This window comes from Adiantum capillus-veneris, chromosome 12, assembly GCF_014529385.1.
Source record: "Adiantum capillus-veneris isolate H3 chromosome 12, ASM1452938v2, whole genome shotgun sequence".
NCBI lineage: Eukaryota > Viridiplantae > Streptophyta > Polypodiopsida > Polypodiales > Pteridaceae > Adiantum > Adiantum capillus-veneris.
The window spans coordinates 108,700,406-108,716,385 of record NC_140942.1 but is presented as its reverse complement, the minus strand read 5'-3'; the positions used below and the strand labels follow the sequence as shown (position 1 = coordinate 108,716,385).

The 15,980-nt window shown below is 48.3% G+C and overlaps 1 protein-coding gene and 1 pseudogene across 7 annotated transcripts in view; both read left to right on the top strand.

Annotated features, from left to right (window-relative positions):
- LOC147446300 (DNA polymerase eta-like) overlaps nucleotides 1-15,980 on the top strand; it is a 204,276-nt gene that overhangs the window by 44,511 nt on the left and 143,785 nt on the right. The gene's annotated exons all lie outside the window — the stretch shown is intronic.
- On the top strand, nucleotides 8,705-13,494 carry LOC147446301 (uncharacterized; annotated as a pseudogene).

Below are 15,980 nucleotides of genomic sequence, written 5' to 3'. Positions count from 1 at the left end.
ATCATGCTCTTGTGTCGTTGACCATCTCTTTTCAGTTTAGTGTAGCACACAGGCTACGGACAACAGCCCCTTCTCGCTACACCTTCACACGGGAGACGGACTCTGTATACATAGATGGGATCTACAGACGCCTGTGCACAGAGGAGCCAGGGCGACCTCTGGAGGAGCTTACTACTATATTGACACAGACACTACATGATGCAGCAGCACAGGCATACCCACAGACCTAGCCTGAGTAGAGACGCCGCTTGGGGAGGATGCCCCAGAACAGTTGGTATGATGAGGAATGCTGGGACACTAGAGCTAGACTTCAGAGGGAGGTGCTTTGGGGGACATCACTCACAGACAGTCATAGATTGACTTCCGACGCCTAGTGCGGCGGAAGAAGAGGGCATGTTTGGCTCGCCTAGAGTAGGATCTATACCAGCTATTCTTGAGTCAGGACTCACGTGAGGCATGGCGGCTCTTTCAGGAGCTCTCCCCCCCCCCCGCCATCACTTCTACATAGGACTGGGGCCAGTACGCATCATCTCTGTACACAGTTCCTGAGCAGCCCCCCCCTTCTCGACCCCCGCGATCCATGCCCACACACGTGCTTTTTTCACCGCTGAGATGGTGAGGAAGGCCATTGACAGGATGAGGACTGGGAGAGCATACGATCATGATGGTTTAGTGGCTGAGCATTTCACGCATGCCAGAGATCTACTAGCAGAACTTCTAGCAGTTATGTTTAATCGTGCCATGTGTGAGGGCTTGCCTGATACTTGGAGCCTATAACTATTGTACCTATCTTCAAGTTGGGAGACCCTATGGAGCCTGGGAGTTATTGCACTATTATGATTGGACACACATTGGCATGGTTGTACGCATCTATTCTTGAGTAGCAACTGAGTAGATGGGCAGAGAGGGAGGGGGTACGCGCAGCCGGGCAAGCAGGGTTCAGGAGAGGTTTTTCTACTCTTGACCATATCTTGACACTCAAAGTCATCATTGAGGAGGGCAAATCGCGTGGGAGGCGGATCTATTGCAGCTTTGTGGATTTCCGCAGAGCATTTGACACAGTGCCCAGAGCTAGATTGATGCGCAGATGGGAGTACCCACAGTTCTCATTTGGGGGGTCATGGCATTATACAGGTCAGCAGTGGGGCATGTACGCACCTCAGAGGGTCTATCCACACCGATTCACTCCACTATTGGGGTGAATCAGGGTTGCCTGCTCTCTTCTACTCTATTTGGTATGGATGTGGATGAGGTTTCTGACTACATTGAGAGAGATGGTGATAGAGGTGCATAACTGGCAGGGACATGGATTCCACTATTGTTATATGCTGATGATGTTGTGTTGATCTCCGACTCTTCGGTGGGGATGCAACGTCACTTGGATGCTTTGCATAGGTTGGCTCAGGAAAGTGGTTTGTCCGTCAACCTTGGTAAAACCAAGGTCATGGTATTTAATACCACCCCACAGTGGATCAGGAGGTCAGCGCCAGCATTCACATACAGCCAGGAGACAGTGGAGTATACAGATGCTTACACTTACCTCGGAGTGGTTTTTAGTGGGCCAGCATTTTCATTGAGGAGGGCAGCAGAGAGTAGATTGACCAGAGCCCATGCAGCATTGGGTAGATTGGAAAGGATGTGTTCATAGGTTCAGTTTCATGTGTTCACAGGTTCAGTTTCATGACAAAGCTCTGGCTCTTTGACACTTTGGTGGCTTCTGCATTGCTGTATGGAGCTGAGATTTGGGGACCTTCATTGGATCATCACGGGAGAACAGGCCGCAGTGATGGATGGGGGGACATGGAGAAGCTTATGGTCTCTATGATCTCGCGGCTCATTAGAGCCGAGGCTTCAGTACCACATGCTATTGTCCGAGCAGAGCTAGCTGCCCCCCCACTAATGGTTGAGGCGCTCACCAGATCTGTCTCCATACACCGCATGTGGGAACTTCCCAGAGACAGATATGCCCGCCTTGCACTTGAGTCCTCTCGACAGTTAGCCATGCAGGGAGATACAGCATGCTGGTATGGGGAGATGACATCATGGTTTCAGGCGCATGGGTTCAGCATAGACAGATTGCCTCCCTTCCAATACTCACTGGATGCACCCTCTCTGACCTGGGCACGAAGATGTCTTTCTACAGAGAGCATCTCCTCCAGCTTACGGTGGATGGTTTTGTGACGAGGCCCAGATACATGGACACCCACTTGTCTCATGGGATACGATGTGCTACTGGCCAGATACGCAGATCTTCACACCAGCTGCGGATCGAGACTGGGAGATACAGCGGAGTACCAGCAGAGGCCAGGACATGCCCCCTGTGTGACATCGAGCTTGAGACAGAATTGCACTACACACGCCACTACCCCATCTACTACGAGATACGAGGCTGCTTTCATTGCTTGTTCAGAGAGGGCTTTGGACCATTCTCCAGAGTCATGCGGTACGAGGATCAGAGATTCTTGGGTTTGTTTTTGCTTGAGCTACGCAGACACAGAGAGAGCTTGATGAGAGGAGAGGCTAGCCAGTCTCAGAGATAGATCACAGACTTCTTTAGAGCTGCCACTGGACACCCGGAGGAGTTACTACCACAGAAAAGCTTGTCGCCTCACACCAGAGGCACACTGATCGACCGAGCGACTGAGTTGGGGAGATCCAGATGCCCATGACTGCGGAGGACTACACAGCATCGACAGAGGCTGCATCAGAGGATTCGGATCACTTTGGCCCGACATGCACGACGCCCGGTCAGACTACTGAAGCATGGAGGAGATTGATGAGATCCGCCAGCGACCGATGCTGGATCTCTTGTGATCTAGCTATCCCAGCTAGCTACTTAGTTCACACCTAGCAGTTTAAGATTCCATAGTATTTTATTTTGTCATTCTGTAATTTTGTCATCTTGTTACTGTGACTTTGTATCAGATCCACCACATTGTAACTTTTTGGTTTCATAGGTCACTTTGGCCTTTTGAAGACGTTAATATAACATTTCATTTCATTTCTCTCTCTCTCTCTCTCTCTCTCTCTCTCTCTCTCTCTCTCTGTGTGTCTGAAATGGCGTGCCCTCCCCCAGCACGGGGCCCTACTGCAGCACCTTATGAGCTCGTTTTCAGAGTGTTCTCCCCCTTCTGTAGCTCGTGAGCTCGGTTTTTAGAGCCCCCCCTTTCCAGCGCTGCTCCATCCTTTTTTTGCTTAGCCTGGCTTCGAGAGCCTTCCAGGCATGGCCGTCCATGCTGTCATGCCCTCCCTTCTGCTCTCTGGCGCCCCTTCTCGATGGCGGCCCTTCACGTGCCCAGCATGGCTGCGCAAGTTGACTACCTTTCTCACGTTTCTAGTAGGAAACATTTACAGCTTTAATAAGAGCATTGCTTTTAAAATACCTCGCAGCTGGCATTTCAATCTTCTCCTCGACGATGCATGGACACTCATGGCTTTGATTTGAAACTTTGCCTCAACCATCAGGGATTAGCCAACGCCATTATGATGATTCTCCACGCCGCCAGGCGACCCCACTGCTGCAAAACTTTTGATACCAAAGTAGGAGGACTCGGTCCAAGAAAGAAGCCCTTGGGATCCTATCTTCAAAACCTCATATAAAGGTGGGACATAAGCATGCTTCGGTGTCTGCTCAATATCCATGTCTATATTGCTGGCTGGAGATTGTCTTGCAGGATGATCAAATTGAGGCTTCAAAATGTGTTGATCCTTGATCAAACTGGCCCCAATGAGCGCAACTTTTGAAGCTTCCGCTCAGATGCACCTTGAAGCTACTTTAATACCGATATAGACATTGCATAAGTAGCCGATCATAGGTTTGTCCAGCTCTTGTACACTGACTGAGGAAGATCCGGAATCCATCTACGTAAAACGTAGGGCTGTGTGGTTGAATGATGCAGCAATGTATGAACAATCTGACCTGCCAGTTTTAACGCAGAGGCTTTTGGGCACCAATTATTTTCAGCAGTTAAACTTTTCGGCTTTTGGATTAGATACCCGAAGTAGATAATCTTTATAGAAGTGATTTTTATGTTGCTTGTCACAAAGTGATTACGTGGCTTGTTCCACTAAAAAGGACATGTTTAAAGCGCCCAAAAGTGGCCAGACAAAGCGGACAAGTTTGAAACGTAAAATTATGATGACGTGGCATTAGTACGGACATCCTGAAAATGGCACTGCAAAACGCTGAATTGTATGGAAATCCCGTAATTTGCAGAAACAGCCCAGAGGGTGCCAGCTTTTCATATCAGATGCTTTTTGGCAAGGAGCCTTTAGATATGAACATTGGGAGCCCCTTCTGGCATTGTAGTGTTTGCAGTTGCAGAGAAGCCCGCCTTGGCAGGTGTACCTTTGTTTGAGCAATATAAAAGAAACATAGTTTTAAAAAAATGCCGTTTCTTCCTTGGAGAAACAGACCGACTGTTTCCCATCGTTCTGTTTCTAGCGAAATGGCATTTCTGACCTTTTTTCTGAGAGTAATAAAATTGCATGTCGCTTTTATTCTCAACCAATTATCTTTTAGCATGAGTAGCATTTATACGCACTTGCATTTCTCTGTAGGCAGACTCATGCATTGTGTGCATACTGCTCTCTTGGTGTCACAAAGGTTTAATGGGTACTTGAGAGTGACTCTTGTGGCTTCTTTACACATTTATTGTGGCTTGTGGGCATTTATTTTCTATGATAGTTTGTACTATAAGTTCATTGTTTAATTAAAAGAGACGCTGTTTCTACTCGGCCCAAACCCTAGCGCCCCTTTTGGTATTCCTTTTCTATTGGTCATACAAAGGTACAACTGCCATGGATCCCTTCTCTGCAACTGCAAACACTGCAATGCCAAAAGGGGCTCCCAAGGCTCACATTTAAAGGCCCATAGTTTCAATCGAGCTCGAATCGTTCAACATCCGGAAGTGGAACTCTGCCACTTCATGTCTACCGTGTGGATTCTCTCTCTCTCTCTCTCTCTCGTGCCACTTCATGTCTACCGTGTGCTAGAGAGAGGCAGTCCCAGAGACACATTACAGATTTCTTTTCACTAGATATGGGACAGCCAGAGGAGCAGCCACCACTGCAGAGCTCGTCCCACACTCATTCGACCACTACTGGCACTCTCATCGACCGAGCATTGGAGCTACAGAGATACAGACGACCGCGACTGAGGAGAGGAGCTACACAGCATCGACGGAGACTACAACAGAAGATTCGAGCCATACTCTCTCGACATCCAGAGTGCAGATGAGGATGGATCCTCACCATTTCTTCCATCTTTGTTTCACACACTGTTACATCCAGTTTACCGGGTACCTATTGTATCAGCTGCTACACCCACGTAGTTTTAGATTGTAGTAGTAGTAGTAGTATTTTGTTCCACTTCTAGTTCTTTTCTAGTTCTTTTGTACCCAGACATGGTATTAGATTCTCTATTTTGTAACTGATTGGTCTCATAGGTCATTTTGGCCTTTTGAAGACGTTAATATAACATTTCATTTCATTTCATTTCTCTCTCGCGCGCGCGCGCAGATTGCAGGTGTTGCTCTCTCTCTGAGCAGCCACGCTTGCCCCTCCATAGCAGCCATAGCAGCCGCGCTTGCCCATCCAGTGTTCCAGTAGTACTCTCTCTCTCTCTCTCTCTCTCTCTCTCTACATAGCATACAACCTGAGAGCTTCCCTATGTCTAGTCCAACGCCCGGTACACAGGAGGAGGGTGACCTCTTCACCACTCCACCAAAGACAAAGCATACCTTCCAACGAACAAGGCAACGAGAAGGTATCCTGTCACCAAGCCTGCTGAGAGCAAAAAAGGCCGCCAAGTTCAAAGACGAACACATGTACGAGAAGGTTCAGATCATGATTAGAGCGGAGATGAGTGCTATGAGAGCAAACTTCGAGAAGGAGGTTTATAGTGCTATGGAAGCACACAAGGTCGATTTGTCCAATGCTTTCAAAGCTGAAATGCAACACTTTGTGAGAGCTGAAGTACAAACAGTAGAGATTTCCTGGCAAGCGAAACTGGATAAAGCAACAGCCACTTGGGAAGCATGGAAAACCGAGATGCAAAAGTCAATTGGTGAGAAGGATGCAATGATTGAAGAACTACGCAAGGAAATCGCATTTTTTAAAAGCAAATCTACAAATGATGAAGAAAATCAGCCATGCATGGTGGAGGAGCTGAAAAGCATTAAAGAGCAGGTTAAAACCCTCCAGGAAGAAGAGCATCAAAAGACAAAGGAAGCTTCATCATGGGCTGATATTCTCACTAGAACACAAAAGAAGGCTGAGGAAGCAGAAAAGTGGATTGAAGTGGCAAAGAAAGTAAAAGGGGGAGTACATAGTCTCACACCCCCGTTTACCATCATCAACATGACATTAGAAGAAGAACAAAAAAGAAAGACGAGCTCTACATGTACGTGTAACCGGGCTCAAAGAGGGAGACAAGGTGGAGGAGGAAACAAAGGAGCTCTTGCTCATGATGGGAATCACAAGCCCTTTGCATACGCGAGCTTGGAGAGTGGGCAAAAGAAGTGAAGGAGGGGGAGAATCTTCAAGGGAAAGAGCACTCATTTTGCGCTTCCCAACTATGGAGGCAAAGAAAGAATTTTTGAAGAAGAGACCCACTCTCAAGAAGGCAGGTATCTTCCTTGGAGATGACCTCACGCTAGCACACCTCGCACACATGAAAGAGGTCATGCCAGAGATAAAAGCGGCAAGAGAGAAGGGGAAGATTGCTCTCTATAGAGATGGGAGAGTGGTGATTTTAGAGCGCCGCTCCGCATGACGGTGCGAGACCTATGGGACCACTCTTCATATGGCAGCATGGAACTACAATGGATCATTTCGGTTGGATGTGGGGGCGTTTCAGGACAGCTATTTTGGGAGAGACATTGTTTTTTACTCACACACTAGGCTCCGAGACAGCTTATGCCACATGTATCTGGATATAGGTGGGAGATGACATGCAGAGCAGAAACTAGATCTGAGCTCAGAGGACGGGGATCTCGAGGAGTAGCTGTCTTATTCATGGAGGAGCTCCAACCACTCATACACATTGTTCGCAGAGATGAGCAGGCCAAGTATATGTGGGTGAGGTTGAGGACAGAGACTGGCCGATTTCTTTACATTGCCTTATGCTACTTTCCTCCTAGCACTTCAGCCTATGCTACGCCCAGAGGACAGTCCCCCTTCTTGGTCTTAGATGATCATATCTGGGAGTTCTCTAGAGATGGTGACATTATCTTGTTGGGTGACTTCAATGCTAGGACAGCTCAGATGCAGAAAGCTTTCTATGATACTTCAGAGGAGATGATGAGGGAGTTGGAGACCAGCGACTTGGGCTTGTCTAGGGCTTCACAGGACTTGGAGCACACAGAGTACAGGAGATTCTTAGTAGAAATGGGAACTTCACATGGTCTTGCCATTATGAATGGCTTGCAGAGATTTCCAGAGGTGGGAGGGGGTTTACTTGCTTCCCACATAGGCATGGCGCCAGTATAGTGGACTATGTTATGACCTAGCCCAGTTTCATATGTTCTATTCATGACTTCACGGTCGGCTCCAGACCTATTGGTATAGCGGTGGACCACACACTCCTGACTCTCACCATATCATTTCGTTTTAGTTCAACATCTCTGGCACGGCCACCCACACATGCCCGTACACCTTTACATGAGAGACTACCTCAATTTATATAGATGGGATCTATAGGCGCCTATGTACAGAGGAGCCAGGCCGCCCTCTAGACGAGCTCACTCAGATCTTGACAGATACACTACATGCTGCAACATTCGAGGCATACCCTCACACCCAGCCTGAGTCTAGACACCGCACTGGGAGTATGCCCCAGAACAGCTGGTATGATGATGAGTGCAGAGAGATGCGAGCTACACTTCAGAGGGAGGTACTTTTAGGGATTATCACACACAGACGGTCGTAGGTTCTCTTTCGATGCCTAGTACGGCGGAAGAAGAGATCTTATCTTGCTCAGCTCGAGGAGTTATATCAGCTTTTCTTGAGCCAGGACTCAGGGGAGGCGTGGAGGCGTTTTCACGAGTGTTCTTCTACACTTGCCATTACATCTACAGAGACTTGGGGTACATATGCAACCTCTCTCTACTCGATCCCAGGGTAGCAGTCCTTACCTGATCCCCCAGAGCCTTGTCCACAGACTTGCACTTTCTTTACTGTTGATATGGTAACGAAAGCCCTTGACAGGATGAAGACTGGGAGAGCTTATGACCATGATGGTTTGGTGGCCGAACACTTTATTCATGCCAGAGATATGCTTGCAGAGCTGATTGCAGTGATGTTCAACCGAGCCATGTGTGAGGGATTTCCTAGCACTTGGAGCTTATCCACTATTGTGCCTATCTTCAAGGCAGGAGACCCTATGGAGACAGGGAACTACCGTACCATCATGATTGGACACACTTTGACTAGGTTGTATGCATCTATTATTGAGCATCACCTCAGTAGATGGGTAGAGAGACAGGGCATACGGGCTTTAGGACAGGCAGGCTTCAGGAAGGGACTCTCTACTCTTGATCATATACTGACGCTCAGAGCTATCATTGAGGAGGGTAGAGCGCACGGCAGGAGGATCTATTGTAGCTTTGTGGATTTCCGCAAAGCCTTTGACACGGTCCCTAGAGCCAGGTTGATGCACAGATTACATGAGTTGGGTGTGCCCACAGAGCTGATTTGGGGGATTATGGCCCTGTACAGGACAGTAGTGGGACAGGTACGCACTCTAGAGGGTATGGCTGGTCTAATTCACTCCACCATTGGGGTGAAACAGGGATGCCCACTCTTCCCTACTCTCTTTGGGATGTACATTGATGAGGTTTCAGACTACATAGAGAGGGACGGTGGCAGTGGAGCACAGTTGGCAGGCACATGGATTTCCTTGCTGTTATATGTGGATGATATTGTCTTGATTTCCGATTCTCTAGAGGAGATGCAGCGTCATCTGGATGCTTTACATAATCTTGCTCACGATAGTGGTATGTTTGTAAACCTTGGCAAGACCAAGGTTATGGTGTTTAACACCACACCACAATGGGTCAGACGGTCAGCTCCTGCGTTTACTTATGGCCATGAGACAGTGGAGTATACAGATGCATACACATACCTGGGGGTGGTCTTCAGCGGCCCAGTGTTTTCTTTGAGGAGAACAGTAGAGACGCGACTGACAAGAGCACATGCAGCTTTTGGGAGATTAGAGAGGATGTGTTCACAGATCCAATTTCAAGAACCTCGTACAAAGCTTTGGCTCTTCGATACCTTAGTGACCTCAGCCATGCTATATGGAGTACAGATATGGGGCCCTTCTGTGGCTCATAGCAGTCGCTCTAGTAGTACTGATGGGTGGAGATGCATGGAGAGACCTCTGGTTTCCATGATTTCGCGGATGATTAGAGCCAAAGCCTCAGTACCACATGAGATTATCCGCGCAGAGCTAGCTGCTCCTCCGCTGGTGGTAGAGGCACTCACTAGATCAGTCTCCTTTTTACATAGCATCTGGGAGCTCCCCAGAGACAGGTATGCACGTTTAGCACTGGAGTCTTCTCGGCAGCTGGCTTCACTGGGAGATACAGCATGTTGGTATGCACAGATGACCTCTTGGTTCCAGATTCATGGTTTTAGCATGGACAGGCTACCACCCTTCCAGTATTCGCTGGATGCACCCTCCTTGTCTCTTACTCGGACAGAGGTTAGTAGACTCATCAAACAGGATGTGACTCAGCTGGATACCAGGAGGACTTGGATAGAGCCGACCCACGAGCTAGACACGAAGATGTCTTTCTACAGGGAGCATCTTCTCCAGCTCACAGAGGATGGTTTTGTGACTAGACCTAGCTACATGGACACACACCTGTCATATGGCATACGATGTGCCATTGGTCAGATACGCACATCTTCTCATCAGCCGGAGATTGAGGTGGGTAGATTTAGCAGAGTACCAGAAGAGGCAAGGATATGTCAGTTATGCCATTTGGAGCCAGAGACAGAGCTGCACTATATATGCCATTGCCCAGTTTACTATGAGATACGAGGCCGTTTTCATTGCCTCTTTAGGGATGGTTTTGGGCCACTGTCTCGAGTTATGAGGTAGCAGGATCAGAGATGCCTTGGGCTATTCTTGCTAGAGCTGCGCAGACACAGAGAGAGCCTCTTGAGGAGATCAGATAGAGGGAGACAGTCACAGAGGGAGATCACTGATTTCTTTCGTGTGGAGACGCGCCAGTCAGAGGAGCAGGATCTAGAGCAGCCTCCAGGACCTACCTGCACTAGAGGTATACTGATTGACAGGGCCATGGAGCTTGGGAGATCTAGACGCCCGCGATTGCGAGGATCATCACTGCATCGACGGAGGATTCATCAGAGGATCAGGACCATTCTAGCACGATATTGGAGACGCCCAGCCAGAGTGCTTACTGTGGAGGACATTGATGAGATTCGCCAGTGGCCGATGCTGGACATCTTGGGACCCTGATGTGTAGATGCTCCCTCACCCTCAGATTCTTCATTTGCATGAGTTTGTATCATTGAATTGTTGTATTGGCTAGAGAGTCTCTAGTCAATGCCCCCCCCCCCCCCCAGCTTGTCACTACAACTTTCAGTCTAGTTTTTCTTTCCTAGTTTTTTCATCTTTTCAGTTCTACAGACAGTGTATCAGATACACCATTTTGTAACCGTGATGGTCTCATAGGTCATTTTGGCCGGACCCCCCATTACCCTTACTCACCTCACACATCACATCCGTTCTTTAGACATCAGCCATCAGCTCATTTCCACACACCACCCACTCTGGTCACACCCCCCCCTTGGGACTTTGCCACAGAACCGCTGGTATGATGATGAGTGCAGGGCTCTCTGTCGTTGACTACGAGCTCAACGAGTACTTGGAGCGATCACTGAGAGAGAGGCCAAGAGATAGATGAAGACCCTCACACGCCGGTAGCGGTGAGCCTTTGAGGAGGCACAGGAGTTTGAGCTATACCGCCTATTCATGAGCATGGATAGCGTTGCAGCATGGCGTACTCTACGAGAGCCACGACCGACCACACCTATTGGAGATCCATAGACATGGCTTGACTATGCTGAGAGATTGTACAAGGTACCTGGGCAGCCTCCCATCCCACCGCCACTCGAGCCTCGCCCTACTAGCTCCACTTTCTTCACAGCAGGGATGATACAGAGGGCCATAGACCCCGACTACAGCATGGCCGCTCGGCCGACCACACAGGATTGCAGAGTGAGCATCTGATATACATAGCTTCCACTATAGCCCCTTTGATTGCACATGTTTTCAACCGGGCTATAGGGGAGGGCTTCCCAGAGGAGTGGACCAGGCACACTACTGTGCCTCTCCACAAATCTAGCGACACCCTGGACCCAGGGAACTACAGGACCATCATGATTGGCCACACCATGGCCAAGCTATATGGGGCAGTACTTGAGGTAGAGCTCAGCTCATATGCAGAGATTGAGGGTCTACGAGCATGCGGCCAGGCAGGTTTCCGACGGGCCTTCTCCACTATTGATCACATCTTCATTCTGCGCTGCCTCATTGATGGGGCAAAGGTGCGGAAGAAGAGATTATATTGTTGCTTTGTGGATTTCCGCAAAGCTTTTGATACAGTGCCACGAGAGAGGCTCTTCCTACGCCTCAAGAGCTTGGGGATACCATCAGATATGATTTGGGCCATCTATGCACTCTATGATCAGGTGACTGGGAGGGTACACTGATCAGGAGGTTTGTCTGAGGCTGTTGCTAGCACCATTGGTGTTAAGCAGGGCTGCCCACTCTCCCCCACTCTATTCGGACTCTACATTGATGAGATTGAGGACTACATTCTACGAGCTGGAGGAGAGGGGTCAGACCTCGCAGGTACACCTGTACACATTTTATTATATGCTGATGACATTGTATTAATTTTAGAGTCACCCGAGGGATTATAGCACCACTTGGCTGCCTTGGATGAGTTTTGTACACACAGGGGTTTGCCAGTAAACCTTGGCAAGACCAAGGTCATGATCTTCCACACCTCTCCCATGGTGAGAGCTACAACAGTATTCACAGCCGGCGATGGACAGATAGAGGTCGTCACTTCATATGTCTACCTTGGAGTCACATTCACGAGTTTGCTTGGTCTTTTCTCTATGAGACAGGCAGCTACAGACAGGCTGACACGGGGTACATAGTGTTGGCCATGTTAGAGCGGCGATGTCACTAGGCACACTTTCAGGAGCCCCGTATGAAGGGGTGGCTATTTGACACATTAGTCACACCAGCTATGATGTATGCAGCAACAGTTTGGGCCCCAAGCCTCACAGACACCCAGTGGAGTGCGGTCGAGAGGCCCCAGGTACGTATGATCTCGCGATTCTTTTGCGGGAAGCCGACACTTCCACATGACATTATCAGTGCAGAGCTAGCGGCACCTCCCATGATAGTAGAGGCACTGTTCCAGACTATCTCCTTCATTTAGAGGATGAGAGAGCTCCCAACAGACAAACTCACACGCAGAGCATTTGAGGCAGCTATACAGATCTCAGAGACAGGGTATGACAGAGCTTGGTACACTCAGGTTAGAGCATGGTTTGACAGATAGGGTCTAGACATGGATAGACTACCACCCTTTCAGTATGACCCAGATTCACCCCATATCCGCCTCTCATGTAGTGAGATGTAGTGAGAGGAACACTCTGCTCAGACAGGATCTATGGCAGCTCTACACCAGTCGGACATGGCTCACACCCAACCTGGCATCTAGACGGTCACATTACCGAGATCAGTTTCTAGACATACTAGCAGACGGGTTCATTTAGTGACCATGATACATGGATACTTACATGCCTCACAGCTCGAGAGTAGCTATTGGCCAGCTGAGGGTTTCCTCACATCGACTAGAGATTGAGACTGGCAGAGCATCAGACACCCCCAGAGAGGGGCGGATATGCCGGGTATGCAGAGTAGAGCTAGAGGATGAGGAGCACTTTGTATGCAGATGCAGAGCATATGATGACATCAGAGGCAGATATGAGGGTTTATTCACAGTGCAGCCTGCCCTTCGAGAGATCATGGACTCCAGAGATCAACGCCAACTGGGGCGATTCTTACTAGAGATACAGAGCCACAGAGAGGCCTTACTTGAGCCCACGACAGCTCAGACAGGAGGGCGACAGACCCAGCTCACTGACTTCTTCATCTCACGACATCTACTAGCTCCCCCACCACCCGACACACACAGAGGGGTGACTCTTCAGCAAGCTGAGACCTCCAGAGCTAGGAGACGGCCCCGCGCTACGGGTTGCCGGGCCCCCAGACTTTATCGATGCCAGATTGCGGAGATTCAGACCCATGATCGCCGAGCCATTGAGGAGAGACGAGACCAGATGATGGCCGACCCCACTGCAGCCATCCGAGCAACCTTGGCTCCACCTCCACCCATGTACCACATCTTACACCTACCCATTAGTACAGGATGGAGCTAGTTTAGTCAGTCACCCAGATGCATATCATGCGTGTACTACCCTCTTGCATATAGGCTACCGTAGTGATAGCGCTCCACACACTCACACTCTCATCATGGAGATTTGTATCAGCTTTATCAGTCAGTCAGTCAGTTTTTTCAGCACTTTTGTCTTTCCGATTGACGGAAGAGACACCCATGTACATTGATTTGTCTCATAGGACAATTTCGGCCTTCTAATAGACGTAAAAAATCTTTCTTTCTTTCTTTCTCTCTCTCTTTGTGTGTGTGTTCAATTGTGTTTGAAGTGCTAAAGTCTGTTCCAATATTGTGTGCATACTGCTCTCTCGGTGTCACAAAGGTTTAATGGGTACTTGAGAGTGACTCTTGTGGCTTCTTTACAAATTTATTGTGGCTTGTGAGCATTTTGGGTGGCTTTGTCTATGTTTAAGTCCTATGATAGTTTGTACTATAAGTTCATTGTTTAATTAAAAGAGACGCTGTTTCTTGAACGATTCGAGCTCGATTGAAACTATGGGCCTTTAAATATGAGTCTTGGGAGCCTCTTTTGGCATTGCAGTGTTTGCAGTTGCAAAGAAGGGATCCCTGGCAGTTGTACCTTTGTATGAGCAATAGAAAAGGAATACCAAAAGGGGCGCTAGGGTTTGGGCCGAGTACATCAGGAAGTGGAATTGTGCCACTTCATGTCTACCGTGTGGATTCCCTCTCTCTCTCTCTCTCTCTCTCTCTCTCTCTCTCTCTTTGTGTGTGTTCAATTGTGTTTGAAGTGCTAAAGTCTATTCCAATACTGTTCTTTTCAGTCAGCATGTGGTGCCCATCCATTACAATGATATCATAGCTTCAATCGTTTGTTGTCTTGACAAGCAAACCGGTCCTACTAGAATAGACAGAAGATGGTGTTTCTTGATTAGACAATGAAAGATCAGTAGGAGCGTTCACTCTAAGCTCCGATGGAGTTCCTTTTGATATAATTTGCAATTCATCATCATATATGGTGGTTGGTGTAGTTCTTTGGTTGTTTGTCATTGGACAGTGGTTTTCTTTTTAACCACCAAACACATTCTTTGGACCTCCTGTAGTAGCTTGGAGATTCGATATGTGACTAGAGGTGCAGATTTCTGACTCTTTCCTTGAGGGTGGAGCACTTGAGAGTAGAAAAATGATCCGGATACTAGTAGTCTATGCCTTTATCCTCAGTTTTGATGCTTTCTCCTTGGAGTGGTCACCAGAAGTACCTTCTGCAGATGCTGGTTGTGCGATTTGTGAGTCGGTTGAGTCAAGGAGATTGTTTTTAGAGCTAGGTTCGGCTCCAACGGACAACATTTTACTTCCAAGACGTCTTTTGGGGGTAGTGGTAGCATGGTGTAGGTGGCGTACTATTCGATCTCAAAGTCTTGTTGTAGATATCCTCGTCCACAAAACCCTCTCTTCACAGTTGCAGATGGCTCACTCCAGCTCACTGGGCCATCTTCCTTTCTAGGAGCTGAGAGGGAGTGAAACTCGAGACTGCGTTGACCCGGAACAGCCGGGTTCCTTCACAAGAAATTTTTATTTCTCCAGAAAATTACAGTATATAGGCTGAAAATTTAGCATGGTGTCACAGGGGACGGGCACCATATACCAACAAAAAATAACAAACTTGGCGCCCCTTTCGGTATTTCTTTGTATTGCTTCAACTCAGTACAAGCCGGTACTCCACACTCTACACCTTCACCCGGAAGCGTGCCAGAGAATGAGCCCATGGCACAAATTTAAAGGCCCTTTGCCTATGAAAAACAGTTTACATGAAAAGATTCAAATTGAAAGGCATCTTGTTCCAAAAGCTGGCGCCTAGAGCTGCCATCACGAATTACGGAAATCCGTACACTTGCCATGTCAGCAGCGTAAAATGCGAAAATCCATACAATCTCCCACACTGCTCTGCAACGCTAAACGCGAGCGTCCATACAACTGCCAGGTCATCATGCTCCACGCAAATGTGTGTGGCTCCTGCTATATTTAATCTCTCTAGGTCATGTGGGCCCCCATCGAACGGGGTCCCATAAGTTGGTGGGAACTCCTCTTTAAAAATAGGCCGCTCGTCAAGACTTTGCAAGTTGGTAATACTTCTTCGGTTGCTTGTGCTTCTTCTGCTCCTTCCACTACTTCTAGGGTTTAGGCTCCTTGACCGGAATCTGCATGCTAGCTCCGTTCTTTAGTGGCTTGACACGTAAGTAGTTTGTGACATCCTCCCTTCTTGAAAGAAAGTAATCATCCGCGATTACAACATATCTGCAAAACAACTCAAGTTAGCTCAAAAAATTCCGAGGGTCATTTCGAGGGACATTCCGAGGGACAATTCGAGGTACAATCAGTTTTCTCATTCCAGATAGGAGCTCTTGATATCTTGGGTCGTTGGCTTCCCAGAAAATCCTCATCCAATAAGGAGTCTCATTCCAGTCATTGATGAATACCCCCCCTGTAAATAACCATCCAGGTCCGGGTCAT